The 24,165-nt window shown below is 32.5% G+C and overlaps 1 protein-coding gene across 3 annotated transcripts in view; it reads right to left on the bottom strand.

Moving 5' to 3' along the window:
• Positions 1-24,165, bottom strand: part of LOC114326819 (uncharacterized) — a 672,802-nt gene that overhangs the window by 565,648 nt on the left and 82,989 nt on the right. Inside the window, exon 2 of one of the 3 annotated variants that reach the window (XM_028275266.2) lies at positions 16,174-16,229. The exons of the other annotated variants lie outside the window; for them this stretch is intronic. The gene's annotated coding sequence lies outside the window, so the exon portion shown is untranslated. The remainder of the gene's footprint in view (positions 1-16,173; positions 16,230-24,165) is intronic. 3 annotated transcript variants of the gene reach the window in all.

Here is a 24,165-nt window from a genome sequence, read left to right as displayed (position 1 = left end):
TTTAAAGACCGATACTGATGAAATATTGGAAACATGGCGAAACTACTGTGGCAAGCTATATAAAAATAACGAGGTATCAGCAGAAAATCAGTGGCCTTCTGACTATCCTAGAGAACCTACTGTCTTACTCGCTGAAGTCAAAGATGCAATTAAATCACTAAAGGGAAATAAATCCCCAGGCATTGATTCAATACCATGTGAAATACTACAGTCACTAGGTGACAAAGGATTACATATCATCCATTCTATCTGTGTCGCTGTTTGGAATTCAGGAAAATGGCCATCTGATTGGTGTACTTCAATTTATATCCCACTACACAAAAAAGGAACTACTACCAGATGTGAAAACTACCGCACACTGTCACTAATAACACATGCTAGTAAAATCTTGTTGCATATCATCAAAAACAGATTAAAAACCTATCTACATTACCAAATACCTCAGGAACAAGCGGGGTTTGTAAAGGGTAAAGGTACAAGGGAACAAATCCTGAACCTGAGACAACTCATTGAAAAGTCTAGAGAATTTCAAGTACCTATGATTATATGCTTCGTCGACTACCAAAAGGCATTTGATTGTGTAAGCTGGATAAATCTGTGGTCAATTTTAATAGAAATTGGCGCACCAATGCACCTGGTGACACTTATTAAAAATCTATACCAGTCTAATATAGCGACAGTACGACTAGATCAGAAGTTCTCAAACCAATTCAAGACCGAGAGAGGTGTTAGACAAGGATGCGTGTTGTCACCTGACTTATTTAACATTTATGGTGAACATGTCATGAGGATGGTTTTAGAAGGATGGGCCGGTGGAGTAACAGTAGCTGGTAAGAAAATCTCCAATTTAAGATTTGCTGATGACACTACACTTATAGCAGCAAATGAGCAAGAAATGTTTGATCTTCTGCGAAGAGTTGAGTACGAAAGCAATAGAGTTGGTCTGAAAATCAATAAAGCTAAGACAAAAATAATGGTGGTCGACAGATTTGACACTATTCAACTGACTAACATATTACAGGAATACCAGATAGTAAACACCTTTGTCTATCTCGGGTCTAGTATAACTAACGATGGTAACTGTGAAGCAGAAGTTCGGAGACGTAGTGGTATGGCAAAAAATGCGATGAGTCGCCTAACTAAAGTTTGGAAAGACAGATCTATCTCTCAAAATATCAAGATGAGACTGGTGAATGCCCTTGTATTCTCAATATTTCTATACGGAGCAGAGACTTGGACTCTTCGCGCATGCGAGCGCCAAAAAATTGATGCCTTTGAGATGTGGTGCTGGAGAAGAATGCTGCGCATACCTTGGACAGCTCATAGGACAAACGTTTCCATTCTAAACCAACTGAATATTAAAAAAAGGCTGTCCACAATATGTCTGCAACGAATTCTGCAATTCTTTGGTCACGTAGTTCGCAGAGGTGACGACAGTTTGGAGAGATTAATTGTTTCTGGAAACGTTCCGGGGAGAAGATCAAGAGGACGATCACCAACTAGATGGTCTGACCAAATAAAGCATTCAGCTGGAAACTCATTCTGCGCAGCTCTTAGAGCAGCTGAAGATAGAGACCAATGGAGAAACATTGTTAGGAATATTGGAAGAAATCACGATCCTCAGTAATGGGTAAACGACAGGAGAGAGAGAGAGTGACGTCATCCATCTGGGCGTGATGACGTAATCGATGATTTTTTTAAATCAGAGTAGTGATTGTGTGGTAGCTCATTTGAAAGGTTATTTAATTCTCTATTCAGTAATATAAACATTAACATAATTATTAATACAGGGTGTACAAGAAAATTTTATTTTTTCTTCTTTTTGTCTAAATTAATTTAATAAAAAATTTTTTTGTACACCCTGTATAAATAATTATGTTAATGTTTATATTACTGAATAGAGAATTAAATAACCTTTCAAATGAGCTGTCACACAACCCCTACTCTCTTTAAAAAAAACATCGATTACGTCATCACGCCCAGATGGATGACGTCACTAGTATTATATATATGCCAAAAGTCCTAATTTAAGAATAAAAATCAACCTGTCTGTGGATTTCTCTTCAAATTTGCCCTTTCTCGAGATAATGAATTTATGCAAACTCAAACGTCCTTACTTATACTACAGTGTGATCGCCCGCTTGAATAGCAATTAAAAAACAAAGGGGTTTTCGATATTGTATTGCAAAAAACTCTTTGGGATTTCATCAATCAATGTTTAAAGAATATCTAACCTACCTTGGTAACATTGAAATTTTTAGTTAAATGTCCGATTTAGGGTTAAAAATGGCCGATTTCGCAATTTTCAAAATTTTTAATCGCTTATATAACAAAAACTATTAACCTAAGAGAAAAATCACTAGAGATCTTTTCTGTTTGGAATGTTTTAAAAAACCTAAAAAACTTTTTTCGATGCAAAAAAAATAATTTTAGGAAAAAATCCTAATCTTTCCCCCTCGCCTGGCAAGGTCTTGTGCTCTTCAGAATCGCCTGTCATTGTACACATTTCTTGTAAATGACTTACTCAAACACATACTTAAATTTAAACTTTACAGGAGAAAGTTTATTTTTCCCCTAAACTATGCACTTTTCGATTCACCTGGTAGATACACGTGCACGGCTGATGCCCGCCAGGTCATGGTTTTTAGCCTTGGTGTGCTATGAATTATCACTTATCACTATACAAATTTCTAGACTTACAGGACGACCGTTAGTCGGAGGGTTCACTAGGTCTTAGACTATTGGTTTGTTTTTATTATTTATTTTGCCAATCTTTTGCTTGTACCTACTAGCAACATCTGTATTGTCTACCAACAATTTTCAAAAATATTTGTCGTTAAAGTATTTCTACAATTAAAAACTACACAAAATAAAAAAACAAAATGTTCGGAAAATACAACTAAAAAACTATTAAAAGTAAAGAAACACAATGTGGTACAAATATATGTAAATAAGTACAATGCCCCTAAGTAGTGTCATAAACGTCAAAGTCTTGGAATATCTCACGGTTATTAGACTTTATTACGGTTGTCTTGTCCGACGGTGGTGGGGAGACTTATATTTTTGACTTTACGTCACAAGAGTTTACATTCCCATATTTTTAAATTATTTTCGATCAGTGAATGTGTGTTATTGTGTATATATGTGTATTATTTGTGTTATTATGAAATAATAAGACAAATAGTACACATTTTATCTTATTCCGGGTGGCGAATCGTAAAAAGGGCCATAGGAAACTCAATGTAAAGTTCTGAATTGTTGAATTCCTGCTTCCCTAATTATTCTACATCAAAAGTCATGAGAGAATACTTGTAGAGAATTAAAATCTGTATTAAAATCAAAAGTTAAAATTGTTCTACGATTTAAATGCATTCCAAAATTTTTAAAAATATGATACGTTTGCCACAATAGGTACGCGTGTAAAAGTAAGGCCACACGTTACTATTTAACTGACAGTGCTCACACCATTGACTGAATAAAAAAATCTTTATTATTAATCCTTTCTCCACAACTGAGGGTAAATTAACCTCTAAACTTATTAATCCTGATAATTTGATATATTATGTACGTATGAAAAAAGAAGAAGAAGAAGATACATAATGGAAAATGTGGTGAGCAACTTGGACAGTCCATAGCGGCCAGCTTTTGAACTGAGTAGAGAGCTGTAGAAGAGTTTGCTATGGAACTCTAAGGACCTCATTGCCTTCCTTATGTATGAACAGAGAACAAAAAAAGTTGTGATTGGCTAAATGACACCCAAGTCTATGCCATAAAAAAAACTGAGGGTATCTTATCAATAGTAATACCACTAGTGATTCAATTTTCGCGATAAGTCTGTCGATTTACTTCTAAACGAAACTGAGTTGCTTGAAAACACCACGAGTCCGTAGGACGAGTGGTGTTTTCTTTAAGCAACTCAGTTGAGTTTAGAAATAAAAGACAGACTTATAAGATAAATTAAATCACGAGTGGTATTTTATTAGACTATTTCACGAACAAAGTGATAGGTCAAAAATTCAGTAGAATGAGAGGAAGGAATTTAATAATAATACATTTGATCTAGGTAACCCAAATCTACCCATTTTTTAAATAATTCACAATTAGTCATAATCATGAAATATTTCTTATAGCTATAAATAAATTGTTATAATTATTTTTTATCTATAACAATAAATAGTTGAAGGCCCAGTCTTTTAGAATGAATGTTAGTCTTTCGTTGTTATTTTCTGCATCTAATTTGTAGTTGCGATCCACACAGAACATCATAAATTGTCTCCATATATAAGATTTAGATTTTCTTGTGTTACTCGATATATTTTCTTCAATGTTTTGGTTTATAACTTCGTTTGAAGTACCACCGAAACGACTCATTTTGACATATACAGCTACAATAATTTTTTTGGCAAACGTCAAACTTTGCTTTGCGATCGGTATCCATGGTTACGTCGTTGAAAACACGAAGCTGATAGACCAATCAGAATTGAAAGACAGTTGGTGTTTTCCCGATAACACAAGCTGTCTTTGGTTTGTGATTGGTCAGATTATGTAAAAATTTTAAGATGAGTGAAATTTTTTTTTCTGATTCTGGCTTTGGTTTAGAACTAGAACCTTTAGCCACGTAATTGTATAACTTATCACTAAGTCAGGGGAGTAATGTGTACTGTGTGTGTTGAGTAAGTGTCTTGTTACTTTGCAAAGTCGACGTCATTGTCTTTGCAAAGAGACGCTAATTGTTTCCGAACGTCTGCGGTCCCTCCGGTGAGTACCGATCCCACAAGGACAGAAACTATTTTTCATTTCATAATTTATAATAAATGAAAAATTTCTGCCCCTGGTAGGATTCGAACTCCCGACCTTTCGTTTCAAAGGTAGGCGCTCTTACCACTGCGCCACAGAGGGGAAAGGGTGAAATAGTCAGTAGTAATTGCACAAGAGCTCTGAAATTATTGAATTTTTCTCGAGTGACACTTTGACAGTTTTAATTTCACGAGCCGAAGGCGAGTGAAATTATGTCAAAGTGTCACGAGAGCAAAAATTCTATATTAATTTCAGAGGTCGAGTGCAATTTGTTGCGATTATTTCATGAATAAAACTGTTCAAAACCAAAATTTTATTGTAATTTATTTATGTAAGTACCATTAAACACACAGTTTTTATAAATATTTGACGATTGAAAGTCATCACTTTTATAATTTTTAAAACATTAATTGTCATTAATGTCACTGAATGTATTTTTTCGTAGCAACGAAGGGCATCTGACGTAATATACTTAACGACGGGAGATTATCAAAAATTATCGATTTAATTCAGATTTCTGTAGCTTTCTATTGGTCAGAATCTCCTATGAATGAAATAATCAACTGTATTGTTTTTAAACAATAGATGATAAAATAAAAATATTGACAGTTCAAAAATGTGAACATTATTGCATTGTGTGTGGCCTAAGTTTGGGCTGAAAACTAAAATGTATTACATTTTTACAAGTATTCATGTATTCCGTTATCGAGCGGTAGAAAAGTATTCAACATTGAAGCAAAGTAATTAAAAGCAAATTAAAATAATATTTCATTAATGTTTATATCGACAAAAGATTAAATTTTGTGTTATCAGTATACCTTAAATAAAAAACCTAATTGCTATAAAAATAAAATAAAGTGAAATGACAACATTTAGTACATAATGCAGAGTACCAGTGGCGGCGTAGGAAATCTTAATCCACAAAATGTGTACTCAAATTTTCCAAATAATTTAGCCACACCAACACATTTTGCAAATAATTATCCTATTATACCTGATCAGACAAATATAGAAGTAGAGCCAATAAGGAATCAAACCCAACACGTGCAGTACCAGATTATGCCGTACCAGCCTATGCAGTACCAGCCTATGCAGTTCCAGCCCATGCATCACCAGCCAATGCAGCATCAATCAATACAAAACCAGCAGATACAATGCACTCAAAGTAAGTACCCTCAACTAATTCAAACAAATCTTACGCAAACCAAGATAAATTCATACCTGAAACCATCACAATTACATCAGACTAGTTCAACCCTCAGCAAAAATAAAGAGACAACTGGGACAGAAAACACAGAGAACCAAGAAGTCACCGAACATGAAACAACCGATGATAATAGTATCTACGAGCCGAATGACTTTCAGAAAATTGAATCGCGTAGACATAAACGTAAAAGACAAAAATATAGCCCAGAGAATTTGAAAAAAATCTGCACGCCCCCGAACAGAAAATCACAATATTGAAATTAAAAATAGATTTCAGCCCCTTACGCAGATTCAACAAAGTAACTCTACAGGCAGTGCTAACAAAGCTCAACAAAAAATAGATAAAATTCCACCATTTATTCTATATGGTGTAACCAAAGATGTTCAGGCACTGTTAAAACCCATTCGAGAAGGAACCACAAAATTTACCTATCAGCTTTTAACGGAAAACAAAATGAAAATTCAAGGAGAAACGGTGGAAGATTACAAAACGATAAAAGAAATTCTCGACAAAAATAATATAGTTCGGCATACGTACAAACTACCGAAGGAAAAAACTTTCCGAGTAGTCTTAAGAAACTTACACCACAGCACAGATCAAAATGAAATCATATCCTCACTAAAATAAAAAGGTCATAATGTAAAGCAAATCCTGAACGTTTTAAATAGGCAAACAAAAGCACCAAGGGACATATTTTTTATAGACCTAGAAAGAAAAGAAAATAATGGGGAAATATATCAAATGAATAGACTATTAAATGCAGTAGTTCGATTTGAACAACCTCACAGAAAACAATCTGTCATTCAATGTAAACGTTGTCAAAACTACGGACATTCGAGAAATCAGTGTACGCTACAATATAGGTGCGTAAAATGTGCGCAAAATCATGATTATCGCACGTGTAAAAAAACAAAGGCTGATGGAAACCCAGCAAAATGTGCACTATGTGGTGGACCCCACCCAGCAAATTTTAAAGGATGTCAAGTCTACCAGGCCATCTTAAGTAAAAGATACCCCACAAGAAATGAAAATACCCCACAAACGCAAAAAATCCCGCAACAGAGACCAAGAACAAATGAAGAATCAAATGAGGCATACAGTATAGAAAACTTGCCCCAAACATCAGGTACTTATGCAAACGCCACCAAAAAAATGAGACCTATGGCAAGACCGGTTGCTGAACAGCAAAATGCACCAGACACAAACCAAAATAGTAGTTTTACACAATACCTACAACATGTAATAGAACAGCAACAAACTACAATAAACCAACTAATCCTGGAAATCAAGGAACTTAGAGAAGAGCTAAAACAGGCCATCACAAATAAGTGTAATGGCTAAGCTACTTACTATTGCACTATGGAACGCAAATGGCATAAAGCAACACAAACACGAAATAGAAGTATTCCTAGTAACTAACAAAATTGACATACTGTTAGTCTCTGAAACACACCTTACCTCAAAAACTAGTTTCAAAATCCCAAATTTTGAAGTTTACAATGCAGCCCATCCCGATGTAGATCGATTAGCCAGAGCTGGGGCAGCAGTGTTAATTCGAAATGGACTTAAACACTATCTCCTTAACAAAGTAGAAAAAAATGACATACAGGCAACCAGCGTAGTAATAGAGGATTGGAATGGACCAATTACAATAACAGCGGTGTATTTCCCACCAAACTATCGAGCAAATAAAGAAATGTTTACAGAATTATTTAGAAATAACGGCAACAGATTCCTAGCAGGAGGCGACTATAACGCTAAGCACACTAGCTGGGGATCTCGTCTAACAGCTCCAGGAAGAGGAAGAATACTGCATCAAGTCATTCAAGAACTACACCTAAATCATCTGTTCACCTACACACCAACCTACTGGCCTACAGACCCTCAGAAATACCCAGATTGCCTTGACTTCTTTGTGACCAAAGGATTCTCCAACAATTATCTAACCATCGAACCTAATTATGATATTGCCTCAGATCATACACCAATAATAGCTACGATTCATACAAATATCCAAGAAAAACCAAAACCACTGATTCTCCATAATCAAGCTACTAACTGGAATCTATTTAGGGAAATATTAGAAAATGAAGTAAACCTCAATATATCTTTAAAAACACACCAAGAATTGGAAAACCAAGTATAACAATTTACAGAATTAATACAGTATGCCTCGTGGGAATTAACTCCACCATTGGTCAGAACCCAAAACAGAAGTCACTGTCCTCCTAGTATAAGGGAGAAGATTAAAGAAAAGCGCCACTTAAGAAAGATCTGGCAAAACACAAGACACCCTGCAGATAAAACCAATTATAACAGAGCAGCGAAACATTTAAAAGACTACCTATCGAGCATTAAAAATGAGAGCTTCCAAAACTATGTCGAAAACCTAACGACAACAAAGGATACAAATTACAGCTTATGGAAAGCAACTAAAAAATTAAAGCATCCCAAAGAACATATTTCACCGATAAGGAAACCTGATAGAAGTTGGGCAAAAACAAATAAAGAGAAAGCAGAAATTTTCGCTACACATCTTGAAACAGTTTTCAAACCTCTCTCAACAAGAGAAGACACAGATGACGAAATTATAGCATTTCTTGATGCACAAATACCATCAGATGAGCAAATAGAACATATTACACCAAATTAATGAGGTACGGTGTATTATAAAAACAGAGCTAGACCCTAAAAAAGCTCCAGGACACGACCTAATCACTGGAAGAATTATGAAAGAACTACCGCGAAAAGGAATACTTATGTTAACCTACCTTACTAACGCTGTCATAAGACTCAAATATTTTCCTGCGCAATGGAAGGTAGCGCAAATAATACTAATCCCTAAACCTGGTAAACCTCAACACGAAACAACTTCATACCGACCAATAAGTCTACTGCCTGTCATGTCGAAAATTATGGAAAAATTACTAGCTAAGAGACTAATGAAAATTATTGCAGAAAAAGAACTTCTACCGATACACCAATTTGGATTTAGAACAAACATTCAACAATTGAACAAACCCATCGACTGGTAGAATTAATCCAAAACTCTTTTGAAAGTAAGCAATATTGCTCAACTGCATTCATCGATGTGAGTCAAGCTTTTGACAAGGTATGGCATCAGGGACTACTCTATAAACTAAAAAGGGACTTACACCAGAACATGTATGACATACTATACTCATACTTAAAAGAAAGATATTTCCAGGTAAAATATGAAGACGAGATAACCGGTCTATATCTCATAAAGGCAGGCGTTCCTTAAGGTAGCGTTCTTGGGCCGATCCTGTATCTACTATTTACCTCCGATTTGCCTACGGACAATAAAGTATATACAGCCACATTTGCAGACGATACTGCAATAATGGCGGTACATTCAGATCCCGTTGTTGCAGCAGACCAAATCCAAGAAAACCTAAATAAAGTCCAGAAATGGACTAAGAAATGGAAGATAAAACTTAACGAATCCAAATCAAGCCACATAGTATTCACTAAATGTCATAGCGATTCTCCTCAAATATCACTCAACAATGCTCCCCTTCCAACGGTAGATACTGTAAAGTACTTAGGCCTACATATGGACAAGAGACTTACTTGGAAAACTCATATATGGAAAAAAAGAAAACATCTTGATACCATATATAGAAAATACTATTGGTTGCTCGGAATAAAATCCCAGTTGTCGTTGAGAAATAAATTACTAGCATACAATGCCATACTCAAGCCAATTTGGACGTACGGAATACAGTTGTGGGCCACTGCTTCAAAATCCAATCTAGCAATCATGGACCGGTTTCAAAACAAGGTGTTACGAGCAATAACTGATGCGCCGTGGTTTGTAAGCAACAAAGACATCCTACAAGACCTTCAAGTGCCAACTGTGAGTGAAGTGATAGTATCACACAGTGATAAATATTTACAGCGACTAGAAAACCACCCAAATGTGTTAGCGCTACATTTATTAGAAAATAGTCAACAAATAAGACGCCTTAAGCAAAAATTTCCATTAGATTTACCATTCTTAACTTAAGAAACACTAATTGTAAACGTAATTGTAATACTCATGTAGAGTAAATATTTATTGAAATATTTCTCTTCAGGCCATTGTAAATTTCAACAAATGTGTTTATGGTCTGTTTTTTTTTAAATGATTACACAGTAAACAAACAATAAAAAAAAATTTTTACAAAATTTTGGATTATGTTTAATTACGTAGACCAATTTTAACAGTTATTTCCAATACAGATTTGAATCCTCTTCAAATAGTTTCTAATGTCTTTTGATGTAAAATAATTATTAGGGAAGCTGGAATTCAACAGTTCAGAATTTTACATTGAGAATGCAAAACTTTGACGCATATCAAAATTCTCAATGTGTTTTAATTGTATTAATTTTTTTCGAATCCTGAGAAAACTAATAAATATTTCTGAAAAATTTAAACTCAGAATGAAAGACTACATTATTACCGAGGGCTGAAAGTCCCTGAAAACTTCTATAATGTGTATTTTAATAAGTTACAGGGCTGAAAATAAAAGAGAACTGTGATATTTAATTTCAAATATTTCATTCAATAGAATCTGCTTGTTTATTCTAAGGGGCTTTCCGCCCTCGGTAATAATGTAATCTTGCATCCTGCGTTTAAATTTTTCTAAAATACTTGGTTTTCTCAGGATTCGAAAAAAACCATATTATGATTCAAATCACAGTAAACTCTCGTGACGTAATCTCACCCTTAATGTTCATTGGTTAGTCGATTTAGGCAACCGTAGTAATGTCTAAGAACCCTGGGAATACCCTATAATTAATTATTAATACATATGTTAACATACACATGTAATAGATGTCAACATTGTGTAGAAAAAATAGTAATGAACATGACATTTTTATCGGAATCATTAAATTTTTTTAAACGCATCTTTTGATTAAGAAGTTTAAGAGGACAGCTGATTAATAAAAGGCAAACACGATAAAGTGCTTTTTTATCTTTGGAATTTGTGAAAATATTACTGATTTCTTAAACTATGACATAATGATAATAATTATAAATTTTCTTGTGACGCTCCACGAATACTAACAGTTTTATAGATATGTGCAGAGCATCTGTGCTGCATAAATTATCTTGACGTAATGTTTTATTTGCATTTTTTTGGTTTTGGCTATAGAAAACTTGAATTGACTAATAAATTTAGTTACTCGGTTAAAACTGACGAAAATGAACAATTTTTGAAATAAAAATTTATCGCTACAAATATAGGTACTTCAAAAATGCTTCTTTTTTAGTTGTTTATCATTCTTGAATGCTAGCGACCATTATGGCTATTTTATTGTTAAAAATAGCATAAAAAGACCTACCTTATTTGAATAAAAACATGTAAAATAAATATTTACCTTTAAACCACGCCCTATTTGACATAATTGTCTAATAAAATATTTGGCATCATGCATTGTCTTGCACTATACGAAAGTGTTCACATTTATGATATTTGATATAGGAGATCTTTAAGTTGTGCTCACTACGGAGAGCAATCGATTGTATCCTCGCTCCGACCCTTGCTCCCTGGTATTTATATTCGTTATATTCGTGAATTCTCGCATTTAAAATAACGTATTCATTTTAAATGCGAGAATTCACGAATATAAATACCAGGGAGCAAGGCTCGGAGCGAGGATACAATCCATTGCTCTCCGTAGTGAGCAAACCCTTAGGATCATTTGTGATCTTCAGTAGTAATCTATTATTATAACTAAAGTTATAAGAAAACAAACGCAATACGCCAAAGGAGCACGTACCAGACAAAAATGTGTGTTTCATGCATTTACTCCACTACTCAAATGTACCTAATACATATTTCTTAGCTGTTTCAATCTCAGTTGTGAATATTCTATTTTCTTTATATTTAAACTGAAACTCTGCAGGGTCCCATTAGTTTGTAGTTATTAAAGTATCCAGTATAGTCAAGGAAATAAAGCACAAAAATAGGCCATACTATTGATTTTCCGCCAAATAAGATGATTTGAATGCGGTTTTGGGTATTAGATTCATGATAACCTCTACAAACTTTGTAACCGTATATAATAATGAAGAAATTAAAAACTACCTTTGTGCACTACAAAAATGCATTTTAAAGGTGCATTTAATGGTTTGTAACCAAAATTAAAAAGTTTATCACTAGATTATCAATTTCACTGCCCAATTCCAATTCTAATGCAAAATATTCCAAAAAAGTTTAATTTTGTTTTGGGGGTTCTTGAGGTCTCTGAATAAAAAAATGACATAGACAAAGGCGTTAGAAATACCTGGTGCTCGGTAAGGATATTATCAACGCCTTAATCTAAAGTTTTGTGAGAATTCGTTGTATAATTAGCCAAAACTTGTTACTCGAGAGAATTTTGGAGCTTGCTGGTAGTGTCATCGCAGATGACACCTTTTTTAAGTTGCCACTTTCTCGTTTTATAATTAAAACATAAGTCACGCTTATGTTGCCCGACAAGGGCCACCACGGAAAATAACGTGAAAAATCCACAATCTCATACGTATTGGGAAACCGCCAACACTTTTCTCAAAATGTTGGTTTTTTAGGCTAAAGGCCGGTATACATGAAGCCAGTAAGAACGCAAGTAAAGTGAGCAGGTTACTTGCCTTTTGAAACGTAAAATTGGACTCTTAATTGGAAGTTAACGTTTACAAAAAGCAAGTAACTGGTGGCAAGTACCTGCCCACTTTACTTGCTTTCTTACTGGCTTCATGTATACCTTTAGTATATGTCATACTAAATCATAGACGCCTTTAGTTCTTATCGGACTGCTCTAGCATATTCGAATGGAGCATATGGTGCTGTTTTAATATCTGCATTTCGAATCAGCTATTAACTTGGAGATGACCCGTCAAGTTTTTCAAACTATATTATACTTAATACGTAAACAATTTTTAAACATAAATATATATTTACTGTATGTTATATGATATTAATTAAATCCACAGATTTCTCGGCCATTAAATATTTAACATTTAATTATCTAAGTAAGCTTTAATCCCAATTCAGAACCACACCTACATTTCAAAAGCTGCTGCTGAGTTATAGAAAAATGTTTTTTAAATTCACTCAAAGCGATTAATAAATCAAGTACGTGTATACGGAAGGCGTGATATCAAGCGGGTAATAATTATAATTTAACCTTTACGAGCAATATTATGCAGCCAGGTCCATCATTTCCAATCATTTCGTTGCTTAATATAGAGAGTAATAAGATAAACTTAATTTCACTTAATAGTTAAAAAAAATTTAAAAAACAATCAACTATTTTTAATGGGAATAAGCCAAAATTTTACCAAAAAAATGATTTTATTAACGTTTCGAAGCCCAAATCGGGTTTTGTTGTCAAAATACAAAATACTACTAAAATAAACAAAAATGTTGTTAATTGATGGATTCGACCGTTACTTGATGGAAGTTCATTTTATCTCACAATAAAACACTGAAAAACGTTTGTTTTCTATACTTCCACAAAATTTATTACAACTATGTTATTACTACAGCTGTTTCGGCAAAGTGCCTTTCTCAAGTGATATATTTTACAGTGTGTTTGCCTTTTTAAGTCTTTAACTGAAGAGGCTGAGGAGTGGGGAGCTGTTTGTCTCGAGTTGGTCATTCAGAATTATATCTGTATTGATATAATTCTAATTGATATAATAAATTGAAAAATACAGATATAATTCTGAATGACCAACTCGAGACAAACAGCTCCCCACTCCTCAACCTCTTCAGTTAAAGACTTAAAAAGGCAAACACATTGTAAAATATATCACTTGAGAAAGGCACTTTGCCGAAACAGCTGTAGTAATAACATAGTTGTAATAAATTTTGTGGAAGTATAGAAAACAAACGTTTTTCAGTGTTTTATTGTGAGAAAAATGTTGTTACTAAGTAAAAAAATTCTTCTTATAATTTATTTAATCTGACTCATTTATATTGGCAATTAAGTCGTATATTATACTTAAAGTAGAAGACTTTAAAATGATATCGCCAATATTTTTTATGAGTTGCGTTCCTGGGACGACTTTACTAAAAGATAGTTCATTCGATTACATGAAATCAATCCCAACTCAAGAATATCCGTCACAAAAAAATCATAGCATGTGATCTGTCTTTAAAAAGACAACCAAATGCAACGATGACCGTAAAAGTTCTCGCGTTAGAGATTCCATAGTAAATCACGATGGAAAACCAGGAAAAAACCTCGTGATACTATCCCGACATCGTAAGTATTTGGTCTTACTTTTAATTTACCTTCAAAAAACTAATACCAAATTCTGACTTTAATATGTTTAAATTATAAATAATATTAATAATTATATAGATATACAATAAGTAATACTAAAATATAAAATTTGTACTAACTCGATGTGTTATTGACTTACTAATTGTGGTATTTTCTTTCTATTGACTTCCTCTTTCAGTATGGGTAACCACATCCTACTGCATTCTACCGAGGAATTTGCGACACAAATTTGTGTCGCTACTGAAAGAGGAAGTCAATGGAAAGTCATTTGGTTGTCTTTTTAAAGACAGATCACATGCTATGATTTTTTTGTGACGAATATTCTTGAGTTGGGATTGATTTCATGTAATCGAATGAACTATCTTTTAGTAAAGTCGTCCCAGGAATGCAACTCATAAATATTGGCGATATCATTTTAAAGTCTTCTACTTTAAAATGTGTAATATACGTCTGAATTGCCAATATAAATGAGTCAGATTAAATAAATTATTAGAAGAATTTTTTTACTTAGCAACAACATTTTTGTTTATGTTAGTACTATTTTGTGTTTTGACAACGAAACCCGATTTGGGCTTCGAAACGTTAATAAAATCATTTTTTTAGTAAAATTGTGGCTTATTCCCATTAAAAATAGTTAATTATAAAAATGCCACAAGGAAATAGCTTCAGAACAACATTAAAAAAACAACAAACAAATTTTGAAAGCAACATTTGAAAAGCAAATGAAATAAACAATGAAAATGAATAAAAAGATATAAAACAATATAAAAAAGGGACAAGAAATATAAAATTATAATAAAATCGAAAATTATTTAAAAAAAGGTAGAAAACAATGAATACATTAATTTAATCAATGAATAATTCTGAATATTTTAGTGGAATTATTCAATAAAACGTACATACGGGAATAATACTCCGAGAAATAATGTTAAAGTCAACATGTATACGACTACCACAAAATGCGAAATAAAAAAAAAACAAAAATAACCAACAATAATGAGTCTTATGTCACACACGTCAAAAACTCTAGTATTTATCATAAATCATACCAGAATAACAGAATATCAGAATTCCATACTGTTATACATACATACCAGAATAACAGAATTCCAAACTGGAAATAGACAAATTAACACAAGAGAAGCACTATTTTCATTTAATGATCCTACTTAGAGATGCTTAAACATTAATCAAGACCTTTACGCCTACTCCGTAGACTACAGACTACAACAAAAATTCGCTAGTGTTTAACATGAAAAACTAATTGACAAGTAAAAAATGAAAAAATAAACAGAAATAAATAAAGTTTTATTGCAGTTTCACTACATTTTCTTATTCGTTGTTTGGGCAATATAACTCTTATAAAAATTATGTCTTGTTCAGGGCTAAAGACAAGACTTAAGCAGGTAAATACATTTTGATATGAGCGTGTCTAAAATATTTATTTAATCGTTAATATCTTTTACAACACAAATTAATTAAGTATTTTTACCTACGTTAACTGACAGTATTATCATTATACATATACTAAAGATTTCCACAGTTTTCATTGTATTCCTTCACTCAACCTTTCTCTCCGGTTCTTTCTGTCTTGCCAGTCGTCTTCCTCTAGATTTCTTCTCTCCATTGCTTCGTCCACTTCATCTCTTAAGGATCTTCTGGGTTTGCCTCTCTTCCTTTTTCCTATCGGGCTTCACTCCGTTATTCAGTTTATCCAACGATTTTGGTCTCCTCTTCTGACATGTCCGTACCGGGTTAATATCTTCTGTTAGATGTAGTCTATTATGTCTGAGTTCACTCCCATTCTTCTTCCACAGTATTATTAAATAGTAGTTATTATTTATTATTGCTAACTTTTAAAAACAACAATTATTTTAATTCTTACTTACTCTATTTTTATTACAGCGTACAGTTTCTGAATGTAGTTGGAGATATGGCCACTTACCTAAAAAAATATTTAGTGTTTAGTATAAATTGTATAGTACCGAGTAATACGAGTCTTTAAAGTGTTAACAATAATATTGATACCCCTATTAAGAAAATATATACGTTGATTAAAAAATAAGCTCTTTATCCTTAAGTTTTGTACTTCCAAATCAAAAAAGTATAATTTAAATACTAATTCAAACTATGTAACAGAAATACATGTACAATGTCGATACATATTTACGAGATGATCCTGAAATGGTATGAATTGTTATGAGTGGTCTATCCTATTAATATGGTTGTGAGACGTGGACATTATAAACCAGAAAGCTAAATAAATTGGAAGCAGATGAATTGTGGTTCAATCGACGAATCGTAAACATATCGTGGAAATCGCACACTTCCAGTGAAGATGTTTTTAAAATGATGAATTCAAAACGTCTGCTTATACACATCATAAAGAAGAAAAAACAAAATACTTTGGGCAAATAATTAGAGAACCTAAGTACATTTATTTCTAAGTACTTAAATAAACTTTCATGGCTTCATAATATAGGCAATGGTGTGGTTCCACAGTAGAATGGGACTGTCTTAGAGTATGACCAGCAAATTTCCAATTAGATTTTGCTACTTGAGTCGAGGCGTGTTTTTCTTTTCTTCTCTTAAATCTCTTTCTTCCATATTTTTAAATGGTTGATTATAGAGACCTTATTATGAAAATAATATTCTATAATCTTATTTAACCAGTTAAAATTGTGGTGGATTTTACAAATGTTCGAAATATCTCTATTAAAACTGGCTTATCGAAAACGTACTAATAGGCAGAAAAGTATTAAAAACATTGTATTTAACTATTGGTACCACAATAATAATTTAATTGGAATGTACGCAAATATTCGACGGGTTTAAGAAAACAAAACCCTTATAATTTTTTATGGGTTGCACAAATTATTTCACTTCAATTTTTTTTAAAATGCCCTGCCATAAGAATACCACATTTCCATATTCAATTTAAAATAGAGATTTTTATTATTTTAATTTTATTAATATTATATATTTTTTATTATTAATTTAATTGATTTTTTCCAATATATCGAAAACCAATTATATTGGATTATATTGGAAATTAAATCCAATTATATTGAAAGAAAAATATGAAAAAAAATTTTTAAGAAACGCTTTTTTTAGTTACCAGTGACTAAAATTAAAAATATTAAAAAAAATCAACTAAAAAGCAAAAAATAAAAAAATTGAAAAAATCTAACACATTCGTCAAAGGAAAACGTGGCGCGTCTTCATCGAATAAACGGTTTTCGCCCCACGCTTTTCTTTAACGAATGTGTTAGATTTTTTCATTTTTTTTTTTTGTTGCTTTTTAGTTGATTTTTTTTATAATATTTTTAATTTTAGTCACTCGTAACTGAAAAAAAGCGTTTCTTAAAAAAAATTTTTTTCATATTTTTTTTTTTTTTACTTTTTAGTCTTACACTTTTTAAACATTAAAATATATCGTCATGTTTCTTAAAATATGTATAAAACATATGATGTACTAACATGGAAAAGTAGTCGGAATCGGCAAAAAATTTGAAACTTTATTGTTTATTTTATGAAGCATAACGTAAACAATTAACGTAAAAACGTGAAATTATGTATTCTTCATATTATTAGCTACAACACGTAAAAGTTTCAAGTTTTTACATTGTAAAAAACAAGAGAATTTAAGCATTTTCCATTAATTTTTTTTTATTTAAACGATTAATAAACATAAAAAAAATTTTTGATTATTCGTGTATTGTTCCCGCGAATGCATATTGCTGCAAATTTTCATTCATTTGCATTGGAGAAAAGGCACTCAAATTAACGTCTAAAAATTTGACGCAAACTATTGAACTAAATAAAAGCGTTTAAAAATCAATTTTCATTTTGTAACTACAAAGAACTGTAACTTTTTATATTTTCACATTTGTACTAAGATAGGTGTCAAATCATATGAGCAGAAATAATGATTAAAGATAAATAACATTAATAGAGACGTCGTAAACCTACATTTCAAAAATCGCAACAAAAGAGGGATTATTAGAAATTTTATTATTCATGCTATAATATAATCTTAACGGATGCACACCGCATACAAATCAGATTAAAAACCCACATTAATCGAATAATTATATAAATCAAGAACCTATTCTCTGGCCTGGCATTCAAAATTTCCCAAAGATGGCAACCGTACATATACAGCTGCAACGGTTGTGAAAGTGTTCCTGTTGCCAATAATAATTACACTTCGTTTTACAATCGCCAAATCGGAATTTAGGTATAGCGTCGGGCTTATGCAATTGTCTAAATTTGTTTATAGTCTGATTTTGAAAAATTTGTGGACAGGCAATAAGTTACATCATTTGGATGAGTATTGTTGAATTTGTATGTCATTGACAATAATGATCAGGTCAGATGGCATTACTAAAAAGGATGCTGTAAATTGCTTTGTACGGAAAAGTACAAATTGGCGATGATTTGACGAAACCTCATTTAATCGTTATAGAGATTATTTCTAATTTTGGTTTTGACTCTATAAAATAAATTGTCCCTTTAGATTTAGGATCTATATTAAACTAAAGAGATTATTAAGCAATTTAATATTCATACTTATAGTCCAGGGTAATAAGGATTATCTCGGGAAACTCAAAGATCCCAGGTAGCTGACTACTTTTTTAGTTATTGTAGATCTATAGGAAGAAAACCTACCTGTTTCCTGCCTAGAGTTCGCGTCGGTTTTTTAATTATTAACAATTTAGTGCAAAAATCGCGATTTTTTCGATTTTTTCCACTCCATTCAAATACTAAATAGTTGACATAAAATTACAAATTTCAGTTTTTTAGAATATTGAAAAACCTTCAAAATGCCGATTTTTGAAAGTTAAAAAGTTAATTTGTTGCTACGCAAACTGCAAAATAAGTGAAAATCGTTATCTGTTAATAACTTTTACTAAAACTACCTTAGAACTTTAGTGTTTTACCCAAAGTTAATTTGTTTATAATAATTAAGGAATCTCATTAATGCCATTTTAAAGAATGGGATATTTTTTTCTTAAAAAATTTGCACCAACATTATACCTACCTTCACAGCACCCTCTACGATATCTCAAAAATGTAGTGCAAACGATTACTAGGGGGAACCTACAAATCCAGCGAGTTAAAATACCGAAAAAGCAATTTCAAACGAATATAATTTGCTGTATCTCCGGATCAACTCAATGGATTTTGATCTTTCTTTTTTTAATTGGTATGTAATTTTTACGTACACTAGAAATATGCAGTTTGTTTATAAATTTATTAATTAATAATGAGTCTAATTTGTTTAAACAATTCTTGAAAATATATTATTTTTTACAAAAATCTATTTTTTATACATAGTATCATTAATGATCACAGAAAAAGTTAAAGTACACTTTAATAAATAAATGATTTTTATTAGATAATTATTTATTGAAGATAATTTATTTATTAAAGTATACCTTAACTTTTTCTATGATTAATAGGGATAGTATGATTAAAATCATGGATTTTTGGGAAAAAATTATTTTTTCAAAAATTGTTTAAACAAATTAGACTGTTTATTAATTAATAAATGCCTAGACAAATTGCATATTTGTAATGTACAGAAAAATTACATACAAATTAAAAAAAGAACGATCAAAATATATTCAGTAGATCCCGAGATATAGAAAATTATACTAGTTTCAAGTTGCTTTTTTTAGTTTTTGAACTCGTGCATTTGTCGGCTCCCAGCTCCGCCTTTACGTACCACGACTAGTCACCAATTGAACTACATTTTTAAAAATTCGTGGAAAATACCAGCGTTTCTAATATGTAAAATGACTTTTTCTACGGACAATATTTTTAAAGTTATTGTAAATGTTTTTAAACTACAAAATTTCACAAATTTGGCATTAGGATTTTTGACTATATTAGATAATTTTTTTATCGGTTTTTAGTACATTTTGATAGTATCAGTTTTTTACTTTCATTCGGCATACGCAGAATTGCCCTATCTGCATTATTTTCTGTCTTATGTTATTGCAAAATAAAGCTCTCTGGGATAAATAATTAGAATAACTCTTAAACTAATTAATGGATCGGTCTCAAATTTTGAGGTAGCCCAATACTCAACTTTGGGTGAAACACTAAAGTTCTAAGGTAGTTTTAGTAAAAGTGATTAACAAATAAAAATTTTCATTAATTTTGCAGTTTGCGTTTCACCAAATTAACTTTTTAACTTTCAAAAATCGGCATTTTGAAGGTTTTTTAATGTTCTAAAAAATTAAATTTTGTAATTTTATGTCAACTATTTAGCTTTTGAATGGGGTGCAAAAATCGAAAAAATCGCGATTTTTGCACTAAATTGTTAATAATTAAAAAACGGACGCGAACTCTAGCCAGGAAACAGGTAGATTTTCATCCCATAGGTATACAATAACTAAAAAAGTAGTCAGCTACCTGGATCTTTGAGCGTCCCGAACATGGTCTATGTCTAGCTTATTACCCTAGAGTATTATGAGTATTTACGCTACAGTCTATAAACTAATTGACACTAAATAAAAAAAAGAATGGAATAACTACATAAGCAGAATGAAGCAGAAGAAGAAGAAGAACTTTATACATTATATTATCTTCTTCATATTTTTAAAAAACATTGGTACAATTTCGGAAATTTCCGATTTTAAAGGCTTTCACTAAGGCTGGGCCTTGGTTTCCCTATGTACACCCCACCTCCAACTCCTCCATCGATTTTAGAGCCATCTGCATACCTGCATTGTTCTCCCATTATGAGATTCGTTTTATTCGACTTCCATTCGTGCCTTCCTGGAAAGAGGATGGTAAATAAATTTTAGAAATTATATTTACGGTTCACTGATTCTGGTACCATTTCCAACTCTGGGTGATTTTTAATTATCCCTCCAGATTTGATCTCAGTATCCTTTTGCCCTACTTTCTGCGCCTGTTATGATTAAGTGTGCGTGTATTGAATCTTATTCAGCTTCTCTTTGGTGGTCTTTTGTTGGTATTTAGACCAACACACTAGTGTGCTAAACGTAATCATAGGTCTGCCTACAGTCATATATAGCCAGTACATCTGTTTGGGTTTCTTACCCCATATTTCCCACATATCCTTCGATTTGTCCAAAAGAAGAGCGTTGCTTTATTGGTTATTCTTACCAAATGGACGTTCCATGTAAGCTGCTTCTCCATAATTAAAGGGGTGGGTGCAATAACCAGGTAGCTCATATTTAAAAATTTGTGGGAAATCGAAAAAAAAACCTCCTAAAAAGTCCATAAAAACCAAACAATGTCCTTATTACATTATTATCAAAATACAAACTAATCAGTGAAATATGAAGACATAAAAAACAGGTAATATTCTTCTTAGGTTACTAGTGTTCATCTTCAGTTTCGGAAGTTTGGCATTCTTCTGGCTCTACAGGAATAAGTTGTTGGTAGTACCACACTTCAGCCTCGCCAACATACTGTCTGGCCAATTCCATGACATTTAATAGCTTATCCCTTTTCAAAGGCAACGGGGCATTATAAACCTTATTGTGTACTTGTGAAAAAATCGGTACACAAGATTTCTTTAGAAGAAAGGAATCCTTAGTCACAAAACCATTCGCTGACTCTGAGCATGTAACAGTCTCTCTATGTGTATCACTAAATTCGATAACTTTATATTTCGATATGGTAAATTTTGCACCAGAACTATTTTTAATATTGCTTTTCTTAAAAAATGGCTCAAGAACTTCTTTATAGTTTAGAATCATATCTTGTTTACCAGTTTTCACAATAAACTTCTTACTGGTATTTGCTATCATGCCACTCCATTCCTCTGGCAGATAAACTCTTTCTTTCTTTCTTTCTTTTTTCTTTTTCCACCAGATCACACGACCTGTCGCAGGGCAAAAAACTATGCCCAGGATATATATACAGGTTCGGGATAACGATGTCTTATTCTCTTGAATTTTCCATGCAATAGAAGAGATTGCCAAAAGTGAACAAGAACGGATTTCTTGTTCTGCGCAGCGCAGTTGTCACTATAAACGTAAAGGGTTGTTACCTGAGGATCAATGTAGTTATTAATAAAATCGTGTAAGCAATTTATCACTTCATTTGAAAATTTCCGACCCGTTATTTCATCGAAAACATAAAAGTAACTCTTCGAAACGCTGCCCTTGATGATGCAAAATGGATAAAACCACAACTGGCGCTTGTAGAACACGTCACCAGAAGGAACATGTGACAGGGGCATGTTTTGTTCAAAATCAAATGACATGACTTCAACTCTGGGATCTTCCTTAGCCAAAGCAGTTTTTTCTGTTAAATATTTATAGAAAGTATCAGCTTTAGTCAGGTGCACTTATTTTTCCACCTTCAATGTGTTTTGAGTTTCATCATCTTTGGCACATTTTATTTTATTGTCCAGGATGTCGCAAGTTTTGCAAGTATCTGTTCTAAGATGGCCAAAGGTTAAATTCAAATTTTACACAAATACACGCCGATAATATGTGTATGAAACTTTTGGCTTAAACTCTGGTGTGTCTAATAGATTATGCTGTTCTGGTTCATATTTTTTTAAATACAATCTGTGCATAAGCCTTAAATTTAGTTCGGATGAAAGATATCTTCTGTTCAGGTTATCATTTCTGCTATAATGGCTTTTTCTTCTTAGAAAGCTATTTATATGATCCTCAATAGACTTGATAATATGATCTGGGATTTTACTTGGTCTAGTTTCATGGCGCCCTCGCATGTCCTTCGGACATGCATGTCCTCCTTTATATCTCTTCTATATTTTATATTATATTATTTTGTCAACAGTTAAGTGCAAGAACGAGACAGCTCCAGGAGCTGCCCGGTTCTTGCTACAAACCGAAAGCAAGGTAGCTCCAAATATCATTGCCAGTTATGTGCCGTTATTAAGAGATACCCGTTTGTTGCAGGAAACGATCGGCCGATTTTTGTTAAGAGTAAGTCACTGAAAATCTTATTTTCTTAAAAAAGTGGAGCTTCCTGGTTATTGCAGCCACCCCTTCAATTACTCCTAAATATTTGAATTCATTCACCTCTTTGACAGTTTCTCCATACAGAGCGGGCATCCAGAGGTTATCTAGGTTCCGTCTCCTTGTGAAATTGACTAATACAATTTTACTAGGATTGAGTGCCACACCACCTTCTTCTTCATGTACCATTTCCTTTCAGAACGTTGGTTACCATTATAGCTATCTAAATTTTATTCACTGCCACCCTAAATAGCCTGATTGTATCAACCCCATACCAATCTCGCAAGTTTTTCAACCATGAGGTCTTCTTCGTCCTAGGCTGCGTTTGCCGCACCACCTAGTAAGAATATTTAACGTGCTATGTTAGTAGTAAAGGCTAATTAAAAAGAAAAATAACATGTACACGTGATAAAGCTCCTCAAATCCGTTACAGACAAATCGAACTCCTATGAAAAACTCATTACCTGTGATAACCGACTGACTATGATTCTTCTTGTATGCAAGTGTTTACAAAAATAATATTGGTTAGTGTTTTATGAACTTAATTAATTATTGTCTGTATAACATTTTATTACTATCCTAATTGTTTTGAACCAAACCTATTGATACAGTCCTAACAACTTTTAAATTATTTTACTAATTCCCCATATGAAGATACTGAAGTGTACACTATGTTATACTGGACTGTGTTGTTTTTTAGTGTAGCTGTACGACGTTCTTCAATTCTATTAAAAATCTCCTCCTTGTTTTTCATTTACTGGACCCAATAACTTTTTTGCTGCTTATTTACTGCTCACTTCGACACAACATACATTGGTATGGCATATTTTAACAACCAATATATTGAATTTGTTTTCCTAAACTATTAACACACATTATCGACAACAATAATTATTATATTGA

Source organism: Diabrotica virgifera, chromosome 7, assembly GCF_917563875.1.
Source record: "Diabrotica virgifera virgifera chromosome 7, PGI_DIABVI_V3a".
In the NCBI taxonomy this organism is placed as follows: domain Eukaryota; kingdom Metazoa; phylum Arthropoda; class Insecta; order Coleoptera; family Chrysomelidae; genus Diabrotica; species Diabrotica virgifera.
Note: the sequence above shows the minus strand (reverse complement) of the source record. Positions and strands in the feature narration are given on the sequence as shown.